This window comes from Rhynchophorus ferrugineus, unplaced genomic scaffold (genome assembly GCF_030347505.1).
Source record: "Rhynchophorus ferrugineus isolate W39M unplaced genomic scaffold, kcgeb_rfMv2 rfM9, whole genome shotgun sequence".
Taxonomy (NCBI): domain Eukaryota; kingdom Metazoa; phylum Arthropoda; class Insecta; order Coleoptera; family Curculionidae; genus Rhynchophorus; species Rhynchophorus ferrugineus.
This window is the reverse complement of record NW_027472588.1, coordinates 24,429,853-24,445,589: the sequence shown is the minus strand read 5'-3', so window position 1 is coordinate 24,445,589 and position 15,737 is coordinate 24,429,853.

Here is a 15,737-nt window from a genome sequence, read left to right as displayed (position 1 = left end):
TAGCATCGAGTTGATACAAAACATCTTGACTTTTTACGGTCCACCCACGCCGGTTTTTTTTCTAGGCTCTGTCACAATCACTTTCTAAATATTTATGATCAACAATTATCAATTCGCATTACAAAATATTTAAATTTAGTTAATTCGGTTGTCACATATTTGTATAAATTATTTTCGTTCAGTTAATCTTTTGGTTTCATATAATGTTTCATAAGCGTTCTGTCTGTATATATTTTTGTTAATTTGACAAATTAGCTTGAATATGAAATATAGCAGGAAGAAACGTATTTTGGCTATTATTTTGTTAATAGCTATTTTAATAATGTGTATTCAATATATTTCGGAAATTAAATTAAATTTAAATATCCGGAATCTGAATCTGAAGTGAAAAAAATTCCCCATCATTGTAGCGGTTGTTCGGAAGGGTTACCTCTTCGCTTTCCACAAAATAATGTTTTCGGGTGTAATAAGAGCCAAAAGTTAACAGGAATTAAATCTGAGGAATAAGTTGATGGATAGAAGATTAGCTTGAAAGACAATTTTTGTTTTGTAAATTGTACACTTTTTGACATATTGTTGCATCCGACGGACTGAAAAAGGTAAAGTAACAATCTGGTTTTATTACTCTACCAGTTTCTTAACTGATGTCAATTTCTATCAATTAAAGTAACTTAATTATTAAGAATTAATTATTAGAAATTATTAAATTAATTAAAGAGACCGCTAATCCTTTCTCTTTGATCTAATATTGGACGTGTTAATTAGATGTTAATGTAATAATTTTAATAATAAGAAAATAACAAATAATTAAAACATTTCATTAAATATCAAGGAATGCTTTGCAAAAGTTTAAGTTTAAATGTTAATGTACCCCATCTATAAATTCCAATTATTCATTGCCTTTACGATAATATTTTCCAACATAAATACCATCAACATTTTACGTTTACTACCAATTTTTAACTAAAATACCAAATCGCTTATTTTTAAACAATTTTATCAAAAATGTATACGAGGGTTACTTTTTGAAAGCGGAAAAAATATCAATAAAGTTAATTTTTCAAAGTGACTTTATTATTTTTATAATATTTTATATTTTCTTTATATTTCATGCTTTATATTTTTCTTGAATATTATTACTGTACCAATAATACATGAAGATACTCCAAAATAATATAAAACATGATCATCACTTTACATAAATTGCATTGCGTTTCAATGGAAATGTGTAGAATAGTTAACAACTATATAAAACTAATAATAACAACATTTTACACAAATTGTATACACATATTTTAATATAGGAGGGAATTGGGAAACTAAAACTGAAAATTGAAATTAATATTGATCCATTTTATGGGTATATTGGGTAATGGGATTTCAATACCGTTGTACCTGTTATGATATCAACGTCGTTGAAATGATCCTTAATACTTTCAATTCTTACAATTAGTTTATATCCTAGATAGAGGAAATAATGATGTTATCACTCCTTTATTTAAAAGCAGATTATTTGAACTTATCTGCTTTTTAGAATTTAAATTTATTTTCATCTGATCACTACTACTGACTGATTTCACCACTAGTTTACTCTAGTTACGATTAACATTTTAATAATTAAAATCTACATACTCTGTTGCAAATATCAGTAAACAAGAATGAAAATATGCAGTAAATTTTCTGTCGCTACAAAAAGCTATTCCAAAATTTCAAATTTCATGACTAAATTTAATTTAATTTGAAACTTTTAAATTACAGCAATCTGGGCTGAATGTGGGCAGAATTGTCATGTCAACTGTCAATGGAAGATAATTTATTAAGATACGATTTTATAATAATATAACTAATGTCAGTCTATGTACGTCATCTATATATACTAGAACAGTAATCAATTCTTAACCTTAAACTTACTCTTAACCTTTATGTCCATATTTGTTAGTCACCGTATAAGTCACCAATAAAAACTAGCTCTTGATGACATTTTATCTAGGAAAGTTGAATAAATTTAATCTATGTACTGTTAATAATTTCATGAACTACAATTATTCCTCGATTAATTTACTTTAAATTGTTTTGAAAAATGTAAACATTCACGATTTGTGAATTGATTAAACTACAAAGTAACATTAATTGACTAAAATCTATCTAGTAAAAGCTATCTACTGTGTACTTCTCAACCAATATGCTTGATTTGGGGCTGATGAGTAAGCATGTAATAATTATGTTCAAAATCCTGTTGAACATACTTATATAACATACCAAATCTGCCCAGTAATAACCATGATATCAACCTTTTCCAAATAATATTATTCTGGTATTTTTCAGATTGCTCTCTATGATCTTGATGTAGGTCTTTGTTGAAGCTACTCGTGGCGTCTTTTGGACATTTTGGATGGAGAGCGTTTAACATGAAGTGTATAATATAAGAGGTATAAGGAATTTCTTTACCTTTCATTCTATACACATGTCTAAATCACCACCTTCTGAGTCTTTCATTGCTCAACTATGCACTGATTGTCTCATTTTAACCGAATGACTTAATTTCCAATGCCATCTCGAGGAGAAACATTTAAAATATGCTTTAAGTGTCGCTTGTGATCTGTTGATGTTACTGATAGCAAGTGCTTTGACGCTTAATCCAGATCGCTAGAGCTTGAACACTTATACTTACAATAACAATTATACCTTCACTTATTGTAACTGGTTTTCTTTTTATTAATTCTCAAGCCATAAGGCTCTACAATGCGAAATATAACGTGAAGAATAAGCAGCAGCGAATATAATGCCATCATCAGTAAAAAACTGTCAAGCATTTTACACTAACACAGGGGTATATATTTTTTAGGAGAAAACCTTTAAAAACTACTAAAAAAAAGGTACCCAAAGTTACCCAAAGTGACGTTCAGTCTATACAGTCCAAAAGAACAGAATGAATATAAATAAAAATCACAATTCTACTGTCTCCATATTTAGTTCGTTCCTACATATGCTAGTGGAGCGCAAAACTATTATCCGCACCAATTTGATGCTGTGTAAATCTTACCATCATTTCTCAGATTGTTTCTCTGCAAGTTCTTTCAAAGTCCATTTGTAAAATTTTCAAAAATATTTTTCAATAATTGATAAGAGACTTATTTAATATATCCTTGTTTCATTATTTCTAACAATTATTTCCTTTTCCCGCTCTAAATGTACTCTTTTCATTAGCCAAATATGTGTAAGCAGAACGTGAAGTCATGAAATAATATTATTTCTGCTCTCACTTCGGTCAAATCCTGTGATCTCATTATATTGTTTCGAAATATAAAAGGTATAACCCTCGTATACTATTACACAAAGGTTACTATTGTATATCATCGTAATCTTTACAATAAAAATAGGACAGATGAACAAAACAAAGAGCATCTTAATGCAAATTAATAAATTACCGTTGAATAGAAGCAATTCTCTCGTTTATTCGATGCTATATTAATATGAAGTCATTCGACGTCGATACTTATGCAAATGTAGTGATTATCCTAGATGCAGAAATAATCCATGTTGCAGCTTCGCTAGTAAGAGGGTCAATATTTTAATGAAGTTGTCTTTGAGAAGCGGAATATAAATCAATACTGAAGTGGAAGCGAACATTTAAATATTAAGCGTGACAAATTGATAATTTTCGGCTTAGGATGTTGAAAAATACGTTGTCAGAAGAATTGCAAATATTCTCTGATCACACACACCCACTATTTAGATATGACATTTTTACCTTGAGGCCGCTTAATCATCTTGTAGTCAGTTAAATGGTAGGCTCATCAGGATTCATAATAAGATGAGACAAACATATGTTTTTTAATGTATTTTTTAGTTTTTGATGAGTTAACTAATTTATCAATATTTTTATATTATTAGGCGGAATGAATTCGTAACATTAATTTGTAAAAATTATTTTTTTCGGGATAAAACTGAAAAAAATATTTTAATTCGTATAAATTCGTAGGAGGTTTCGATGTAGTTTTATATAATTTTTCCAATAGTATATCTATATTCACTAGAAAAACATTAATTTAAACTAACTAAACAAATAAGCGCGATATATTTCTCAAAAGGTTTCTTCATTTTTAATTATTAGTGCACACCTGAGATCCATTGAGGAATACTCAAGGAACAACCCTCTAAAAATTGCCCGATTAGTTTATGTAAAGGACTGATAATTGTTGATGCACAATAAGATGTTAAAATTTCAAAAATTCTTGTTGTTTCTTACAAAAATGTAGCACATCAACTAGTCTAAATGATAAAGCAAATGGGATTTGAATTTGATAATTGAAGTAATGAAAGAAGAAAAAAGAAAATGAAACAAGAAAGTTATGCGTTCTCAAAAAATCGCGTATACGTTGAAGTAAGAATATCGTTTATCATCGGTATACGCATAATGATGAGTTCAGTACATTCAAATAAACCAAGTTGAGTTTATTATCTTTTTCTTTTCCTATGTCTTTTTCTTTTTCTTTTTCTTTTCTTTTTATTTTTCTTTTTTTTTGTCTTTTTTTTAAATCTTTGTCAGTTTATTTCTCTTGAGAATTGGGAGTATAATGCATATAGAATTTTAAAGAGTGAGCCCATGTCATCACGATGTCAAATGCATTGCTAATTGCAGTTTGTAAATTTGTTCCAAAATTACACCATATTTTTCTTTCTCATTTTATTCTGGTTAAAAATGACACAATATCTGAGGCACCCGGTATTAATGATAATAATTAGTGGCTATAAATCGGCAAACGTTGACTTAGAACTTTGATTGTTTTGGCAAATTTGAAATAATTGTTTAATATTTGTGATTAATCTACTTGAACATTCCAACGCCAATAAATAGTTAGATCTAGAAGCAGATTGCATCTCTTATCAGTTACTTCAAATAGGAATAATGGTGCATCGCTTACCAGTAAAGTACGTAAAATGAGTGAAATCTGTACAAAAGTGAAGCACAATATAATGTAAAACCGTCCACATGCTATCAAGAGCACAGTCTGCAGATCCTTGAGGGAGAGGGAAAAATAAATTAAATGTGTGTGTTTTATGTAATTTAGTTTTTTCCAAATAAGCCTGAAAAATAGGTATACAGTAGATCAGATAGCAGAAAAATATGGATACACAGTATTACGCCTTCCTCCCTATCATTGCAGGTTTAATCCTATCGAATTAACATCAAGATAGCAAGGAATTATTATAATGGACATGCCGCTCGGAAGGAGTATACAATGAAGAACTCTTTGGACTTATGGAAACACATATTTTCCACAATAACTCCTTCAGTTTGGATCAGACACAAAGAAATTAATAAGTGATGGAATCGGGAACAAGTGTTTTATATATTAAAAATTAACAATTTAGTAATTGACTTGGACAGATATTCTGATAGTGAAGTCGTAGTGACTGTAAGATATGTATGTAATTGTTCAGAATATACATGGGAGAATAGGTATATGAACTCTTTTATAAATGATACGGTAAATACATTTGAGAGTATGCAGGATTAAATCAGAAAAATACGGAGGAAATCGATAAAATTTTGCAACAAAAATATACACAGGTGGTAGCAGAAAAAACAAAGGGAAAAATACTTATATCAAAATGACTTGCAAAGGAAATGCAAGATGTCAACACAGCAACAAAGGAAACAATAACTAAAATAAACGTAAATGTAACAACTTAAAAGATAAATATATTGTCAAACGTAAATACATTACTTAGATATAAAATTATCAATTAGGTGGATTTGGCTTCCAGAGGATTAGCCCCTAGAACTCTGGCTTATAGGTTGTTTGGAGTTCAATGTAAATATAATAAAACAGACTTACAATACAAAATATTGAAAATTTATATTTAATTATAATTAAAGTCTTTTGATAATATATGCAATAAGAGTATTATAATATTAAAATAAAGTATGTTTAATAATATAATTTTTGGTTCATCACCTTTTTAGATTAGAATTTTGATAATCATTTTGTCACACATTTTAATGACGTGATTCACTGTTATTTTCGAAGGAATATACTTTCTGCTATATTATACTATGTTAATTATACTTTATTACAAAGAAGTGCTGGATCTAAGTAGACTATTGAATCCTTCGAACCAAAATATAGTTTCCTCGGGTTAATCTGTAATTTTCAGAATTTTAACCGCTTTACATTGATATCTAACTGTACCTTAAGTTTATTTCTGATGGCAGCATTAGAATTATTTGTAAATAAGATAATGTCATCAGCATAAGAAGTTGATTTTGTGTTTATCACTCTAACGACTATTATGTTTTATAGACAGATAAATAGATTTATAGATAGATACTAACGTAATAAAAAATAAGGAATATCGTTCAGATAAAGGGTTTACTAATATGCCCGTTGATACCAAAATTATAGAAATAGCAATTTTGAGATCACGAAAAGAAAAAAAAATTTGTAGAAAGCTTGATGAAGTTTTAACCGACAAAGATTAAAGCGAAAAATATTATACAGAACAGAACTTTTATGTGAATTATAATTCTTACAAAATTGTCATAAATATGTGACAATCCTTGTAGTAGAAACATTCAATTACATTATGATAAGTAATTGAATTCATTATTTCCCAAACGTTATTACTACATTGTGTATATTATTTACTAAACCAATTTCTGTAGCTACAGTTAAGAGATAGTTTTCTAAGTTAAAATTAATTAAGGATAACGGTAAGTAATAAACATATAGGTAATCTAGAATGGGCCAGGAGTGGTAAGAAAATCTTGGTATCAATTCTATACAGGTTTACATTTTAACATAGTTCTTAACGATTTTTCCAAAGTAATGGTAGAAAAGTACATTTTCTATAATTTATTTCACTTTTTTTTTTCATTAAATATTTCTATTTAAACAGCAGGCAATCTAAATATAAACAATAAATATTTTATTTGACCTTTTGCGTTTTAATAATTTGGAATACACATTTTATAATTTTAATGTAATACAACAAGATTATAATAATACTTTTTTGTGTATGTACTTTCACGTAATTACACTTTTACTCAATAAAGGCGATTAGTGGTATTTCGTACGACGACACAAAAGATACTTGAACGCTTTATAGTGCATCCTTTCATATGAATAAGGCCGGAAGTTCAACTAGGATATGCTCTAATATCTTAAGTCGATAACCACTGAGTTAGCGTGGGTCTACTCCCAGGATAACGGTAAGTATCCCCTATATCATCAAATTGTGTTTTATACTATGTGAGTACTAACGGAAAAGTTAGTTTTTTTTAGTTAGTCGAATTGTTCTGACAATTCTGAATGAAGGTCGAAAACCGGCCTGAATCGATTGTTTTCTGCAAATTTTAGAGAAGTTAGAAAAATCTTGAAGTAGACCTTAGTTTTGGGTAATAACAATTCGGCTGCCTCAATAGTATCTATAGTCTATTCACTTATTTTGTACAGACGTCATCTAAATTTGTGACGTTAAAACGTCGCAATGTTGTCGCAGCAACTCTGAGTTTTAGTTTGGCTTTGACATACAACAAAATTCTGATCTAAATAAAATAATTGAACAAAAATGTTATGAAATATAATTTATTTTAACATTATAGTACATTTAAATGCTACAGTTAATTAGACAGACACAATAGTTTATAGGTTAGAGTTATAACCTTTTATCACTATTGCTTTCAAGAATTTTGGTTACGTCTGACAATCGGACGACTTTGACAGGCTCACTCGTTTACGTGTTCGAACTAATCAGACAACATTGTGTCTATTTTTAACTAGAATAACATGAGAAATAAAATATTGGCTGATTCTAAAACGAATTTACAAATTGCGACAGGCAATACATTAAACATCTTGATGGCGTATGTACAAAAAAAAGTTGAATAGACTATATAAAGTTTTCTACAAGCGTGTCAATGTCCAGTGTGATAAACGGTAGAAGGATGGATTCTCTGAAATAATAAGATAAAGCTCGTAGTACAAAATACCTTCAGAAAACAACAAAAAATAATAAAATAAAATTACAGAAAAGAGAAACTTGATTTTAACAATAGCTATACAAAATTCTAATGAATTCTGATATACATTTTATTTTAAATTAGACATAGCTTACCATTTGATCAGTCAATATGATACCTGGTATTCATATTCACAGAAATCATAGTTAACTGAATGTTATATGTATGACTTAGACCATTTAACAAAAAAACCCACAACATTTGCAGGTCTTTAAGATACTGGCAGATACTCTGCAATAAGATATAGGTCCATAGCTTTCAACAAGAAACATTTAAATAACAATAAAAAATAATAAAAGTAAAATTAGAAAGAAAAGAAACTTGTTTTTAAAAATGATTATAAGAAATTATAATACATTCTAATATAGATTTCCTCTTAACTTAGACATAATTTATAGGTTGATCTTTCAATTTTTTGATACCTGATATTGAAATTCACAGAAATTACAGTTATTTTAATACCTTATTTTATTTTTATTCAAACAAACTCACGATTCATAACAAGATAACAAGATCATCCTGATTGCGAAAGAAATGCACAAAAAATTACATTAATCACACCGTAAATAATTATATAAGCGTCTTCTCAGTTTGCCTTTGTCTAACAGTTTTCGAAACATCCAAAGAATGTGATATTTGCGAGTAACGTAATAATTTACAACTATGATAAGCCATCAACGTGAGATTTAACATTTTTTGGCTGTGTAACAAAGACTGCAATCAAAAAACAAATATGTAAATATCGTTTCTTTATTAATGGTTCGCGGTTTAAATGTTAACGAAAATAGTTGACAGGTGAATCTTACGGATGTGGGATCGCAACAAGAAGCAGGCCTTGGTTTAGGACGTGTTTCTTTGTTATTTTTTCATTTTGTATATTAACTCAATTTTTATTTATGATCGCAACTTTTTGCTTAATTTAACAGTTGATTCATTTATACAAGTTATAACACGTGTAGGGTTTAAGACAAAAACTTTTACTTTAAAAATATTTTTGTTACATTTTAGAGTCTCCTTTTTATCAGGAAGGGTTTATCTAGATTGTACCTACTGCCTGGTGTAGCCTTTGAACTAAAATCCTTTCTATTAAGCTTACTGATTGGCTAACTTATAGATTATCCCAGAAGACATCCGGACTTACCCAGCCTGGTTACTGTCTTAACTAGGATGGTTATTTTAGTTGAGATTTTGTTGTATTGTCTAAAGGCACTTACAATTACAATCACAAATATAAAGTACATCCGTACATCGAGCCTGCAACTACCACAACAGTAGGAGGACTGTTGCATCGCCAAGCCAGATTAAAACTAATTCATTTTAATGGCGACGTATCGAATCGACTGCAACAATCGAATGCACAGCTGCATACTCCCCTTTCAATCTTATTCTAGTATAAATAAAACCATTATAATCTAAATACATCACTCATCACATGACGTTACCAGAGACAACACCGATTTCTTAGAATATCTGGTGTCATATTAGTAGCGTTATATAACACTTTCTTCCAACAAGAAACGACCAAAGGATATGCTTCTAGAGATAATTTATTTGTAGTAAAATTTTATGACTATGACTGACGTTGGTTGTATCTTCGCCTACCAGTTTGTGCCAGTGCCCTGGTGATTTCCCAAATGTTGGTGTTCTCAACTTGAATTGAGCTATTGGCGGCTTTTGGTGGCCTAATACTCTGAACTGCGGTGCTTGTGCTGTGAAACTAAAAATGTTCTTTAAACCTTGGCCGGTCTTCCAATTTCAATAGCTCATGGCTAAGCAAAACTCTAGTAAATTATGTCAAGAAATAATATGAGTAACTGCTGGATAATCGCTAATCCAACATCAACCGTCTTAACTAATTTTGATGAGGATTTTCTTCCCGTGATAAACAAAAATAATTTAGTTATCTGTTTAAAATTGTTCTAAAAGCTATTTTAGTTAAATGATTGAATTATAAAAAGGAACAGCCTCATCATTTCATCATTTCAGAATCCTATTGGGTAAATTGTTTATAAAATATGTTTAACGCCAATTTCTTATATCAAGTCCCATATTAGTGGCGCTATATCACATAAATCTATAGGTATATACAACTGTTCGACAAGACTAGTAACGTATTGGTAAATATATGGTAATAATAGAAATCTTATGCAATATATTCCAATTATGTTAGATATACAAAAGTCGTAATGAGACTAAAGGCGATTTTATTCTCTAAAATAAAATGTAGTTTTAATTTATTCGTGTTTTATTACTAGTCACTACCAATTAACTTCTAATTTGTTCCTACAATTATTTAAAACACACACACATACAAGTTTGCGTTTCTCCTAGGTTTGCGTCCTAGTTCAGTGTTTTCCAAAAGTGGCAGCACTTTGGTGTTAATATGAGAGTGGAATCTTTCCTCATGTCTTGTTGTGAATCTTTGAATTTACTCGGTTACTAAGGTCTCGGTGTAAGTAATTGTTCTTATTGTATTTGGGTGCATCCACAATACTTCTAAGGAATTTATTCTGAGATACTTGTATTATGTTGATATGATTTCTCGCAGAACATCTCCATAACTGAATTCCATATTTTTTAGTGTTTACTTGAACAACAGCAACTTTTTTCTTTTTTTTAATATGCTCTTTTCAACAAAGTTTTGGATCAACATTTATCCCAAAGTATTGTAATTATTATGAAGGTATTGTTAGTGTATGGGATAATATTATTATTCATGTTTATTGGTACATGAACGCTTTGACTGTTGTTGAATTCAATGTGCACTTATTTACTGTCGTTAACTTTTATTATCCATATTTGGGTCCATTTCAATTAGTCACATTATTCTTTGCTATTGCTAATAATAAGTATTGCATTGTCATCAGCAAAGGAACCATAGTAATATTTTATATCTGTGGTATATTATATGTGTAGAATAGACCAAAAACAGAACCCTCACACTGTCTTGAGGTAGATCTGATTTTCTTTATTTAATTGTTGAGTTAAGTAAAATGTAAATGATCATTTGTATATCACATAAAAACGGTAAAGGGTAAAAGTTAAATTTTCACGAATATCTTTACGAAGACGTGATAATCGATAATGGTAGGTATCAAATTGTACAAGTTGTAATTTGCATATTTTTGTAATGAATAACTTATTATTATTATGTTTGTTATGATTTAATGAAACATGCCCTCGAAGTCCATTAAACCTTCAGATATGTACTGTTATGATTCTCCGTCATATTCCAGTTGTCAGCTTTGGTTTCAATGTTTAAAAAATTGTGACTTCGATGTCAATTTAAAAGAACCAGGCATTGAATTTCAAGACTTATTGGAGGAAAACCCAGTTGAAACCCTCAAAGAAATTTTACCGGTCTTAGCACTTAATCAATCAGCTGTTTTAAGAGGTGTGCATCGATGGAATAGATCGGAAAGGAGGGAGAATATCTACCAAACGAATTGATTGAAAATGTCATTTCGAACTGTTTGAAAATCGCGGTTTCATTGCTTGCTAGACAAAAAGAAAAGTTTTCTGTTACGTATTGTGACTGCAACGCAAATGCAAGTTACGGGAGAGCGATTCACATTGACATGAAAGTGTTATATTTGTGGCCATAAAGTCTTGTTGCGTATAGGGTAGTATCAGCAAGGTGTGGTGTATTGCGACTTACAATCGCAAAGTTGACAATACTCAGCTACACATTGCAAGAGCTGTGAAGGATACACTGCTAAAATTCGAATGAGAAGTTCTACCGCACCTAGCGTACTCAAAAACATAGTGCCTTCTGATTACTAGTTTTTCGGATTGATGCAGGATGGTTTAGCTGGCACACGGTTTCGATTGGATGGAATCGATAATTGGGTGAAAATGTATCGCCATGAAAATATTTAGATTAACATATATTGTACCAATTATTTTCAATAGATGAAACAAAATTTTTAAAATGAAAAAAAGTTACATGCAAGAGCAAAATTCGATATTTGTTTAAATAATAAATCGATATTTGCTTAGAAAGCTTAGCTTAGTTTCATCTATTTCAATTAATATTAATTGATATTTTTAATTTTATGGCTGTTTTATTTTTTTCAAATTATGTTATATTTATCAAAAAGTAATCTTCCATATAGATATTATTTATTTAATATATTCTGATTTATTCTTTCTGTATAATTAAAAAACACTTTTTGTACTTTAATCTGAGGATGGTTCCATTAATATTTATGAAGAACCTGTCATCTAAATATATTTTACAGAATTAATTGGTGTCATTGATGTAATCAATATCTCAAGAAATAGTTGGTTTACAAGTGTTCCAACAAATGTATACAAGTGGGTAAAATTTAAAACTAGACATAACGGGTTATAATTTTAAAGACTTTTAAATTAAAGCTTATTTATTTATAATGTGTAATTTATTTTAATCAGCTGTCTAAACCTCTATATGATCTGTGATAAATTGAACATCGTTGAAAACAAGTCAATCTTAGCTTTATAAGACTGAAACTGTTGTTACGGGTATTTTAAGCTTTTTTATTTGTGATGCCTGAAGAATCCAGTTTTTTATCTGGTTGTAAACTAAATAACCTATACCAGCTGTTTGATTTGTATAGATATATCGAAGACATATCCTTAAATTTCTTGTTATGGCTTTGTGTATTTTGCAATTTAGATGATTAGATTTTTTAGCAATTTTGATATTAGTTTAAATGATATTGTCAGACTCATTTAAAAAGAAAACATTCTTAAGTTATGTTAACTTTATGTGAGCTTTTAAACTTTCTCTTTATTATTGTACTGTTTAATGTATTCGTAATTACGTACTAATTTTAAAATGCTTAAGCAGATCCATAAATGATCTATCTAAAAACTTATGATCATGCAAAAAATTTCCATGTTCGATGAAAATTATGTAGGTAAAATATACTCGAATTTGAAAAAAATATGAAATAGACAAGGAAGATTCGTCTAAGGTTTCAAGACGTTCAAATATAATATTTTTAACAAAAAATTGAACCCACTTAAAAAATAAATAAAGAACTCGCTAAAAATTAAAAAAATCAAACTTTACTTTTTACAAAAAAAAACCTTTTAAAATATAATATGTACATAATAATCGTTGTAATAACTAAATAAAAAAAAGAAAAACCTCATTTCATCATATATATTCTACTATATACACACAATTTAGCTTAATACCTACCTAAACCTATTATCTATATGCAATATTATTTTAACCATTACCAAATGAATACTTTGAATTCGGTGCCGACCCCAAACAGTTATATTAATTTGGATTTGTTTCGTTGGTAATTTATTTTTTAGTATATGTCACAAAATTATATTACTAATTAAATTAATTTATTATTATATTATTATTTATATTATTAATTATATAATTAAGCTAAATTTTGTGTTGGGGTCACATTTACCAATTAGGGTTTATCTGAGAGCTAGATCTGTTGGAACAGCTCAATGTTGAGGTCCTTTCTCATTTATTTACTTCTGCTGTCCATCTTTATTCATCCTCTGTGTCTTCTTCTGATGTATGTAAATTTCTGTTGCTTGTATCTTGCTTTTATCTCCCCATCTCTACTTTATAAACAAATTTTTTTACAACGAGTTTATTACAAATTTTTATACAACGGGTTGAATATGCTCAAAATGTTGTCAGTCCTTAATTTGTTAAATAGTTTTTTAGAATTTCTACCATATAAATAACAGATCAATTGAAAAGTCCCCGGCTTGACACATAGATGGCGCTACAAGAACTAAATCCATATGTTTTTAGTTAGCCTTAACCCTCAAAAGATGCCTGTATAAATTTAAGAGCTGTCGGATCATTAGTTAGGTGAATGTTAGTTGTCAAAATGCTATATTTTAAGTGAAGAAAGTTATTATTGTGAAAAAAAAATGAATAAAAAGGAATTTCGCGTGTTGATAAAATATTGCTTTTTGAAGGGAAAAAATACAGTTGGAGCAATAACTTGGCTTGATGTCGAGTTTCAGGACACTGCCTCAGGAAAATCAACCATCTAGGATTGGTATACTAAGTTTACACGTGGTGAAATGAGCACCGAAGACGGAGAACGCAGTGTAAGCCAAAAAGAGGTTGTTACCGACGAAGACATTTAAAAAATCCACAAAATGATTTTGAATTGAAATTTAATGAAATAGCAGACACTCTATAAATATCAACAGAACCTGTACATCATACCATTCACAAATATTTGGGTATGAGAAAGCTTTGTGCAAAGTGGGTGCCACGCGAACTCACTTTTAATCAAAAACAACAAGTTAATGATTCGGAGCAGTGTTGGAAGATGATCAAGCGTATTTTTGTCGATATGTGACAATGGATGAAACATGACTGCATTATTTCACTCCAAGGTCCAATCGTCATCCAAGTGGACTGCATACGATGAACCCACACCAAAGCGTGGGAAAACGCAACAGTCTACCGGCAAGGTTATGGCGTCTGTATTTTGGGATGCGCATGGAATAATTTTCGTTTACTAGGTTGAAAAAGGAAGGACCATCAACAGAGACTATTACATAGCGTTATTCGACCGTTTGAAGGACAAAATCGCCGAAAAATGGTCGCATTTGAAGAAAAAGAAAGTGCTGCTTCATCAAGACAGCGCACCATGTCACAACTCAGTGAAAACGATGGCAATCCATCTATCGTATTCTCCAGATCTATTCAGCGGCTATTTCCTGTTCACAGATCTCAAAAGAATGTTTGCTGGGAATTGAATTAAAAAAATAATTTTGCCAAAAAAATGATCTGAAATGAAATGATGATGAAAAATGATATATTTTTTACATTACAAATGGATATAATATGTATTTGATAAATAGTTGCTAATAAGTTATTCAGTCTTTTCAGTGGTAGCATATCATGGTCGGTAAAATGCATTTAATAATTGTATTTTACTGAATTTTTTAATATAATTTAGGAGTTATTTAGTATTATTGTTTACAGTTGACTCGAAAATATTAATTTTAAAAAATACAAAATAATTTTGAATCGTTATGCGTAAATTTTACAAAATACAATGAAAATTTTATTTGTTATATTTTGGAGTCTCTTTTCGTTAAGTAGGGTTTATCTGGTCTGGACTTGCTACCTAACGAGTGCTCCGAATCAAGGTCGTCGACACTGAGTATACCAACTGACTCTAAACTTAGAGATCAGATATTTTTCTTCTTATTTCAAGTCTTACCCAAGCTCGTTATCATCTCGACTGGGATTTTATCGAAAATATTTTTATTTGACCATATTATATTATATTTTATGTATACTTTTTTTAATTAATAACATCTTACACTAGATATGCTTACTACAATCTTAATTCACAAATTAATTTATTACTACTGTTTTGTTTTACTTGCATTAAAATACAAGCAAGGCGTGTACGGGATTAGTACATCAGTATGAATTTCCCAAATTAGAATAAAACGAATATACTTAAGCTAAAGTTAAAAATACACTTATACACTAAATTAGTTCGTATGGTTTGGTTCGCTCCATCTTCTGATTTCTTAACGGCCACGGATGTGTTTTAGCAACTTTCTTTCATATTTTAGGTTGAAATATTGGAACACTTCGTGCATCCATTTTGATTCCGATATTATAGTGCAGCTGTTCGTTGATTACGTAGCGATAAGCATTGGTAATTAATCGCAGAAGCTTTATTTTGGGTGCGTTGGATTACTAGTTGGT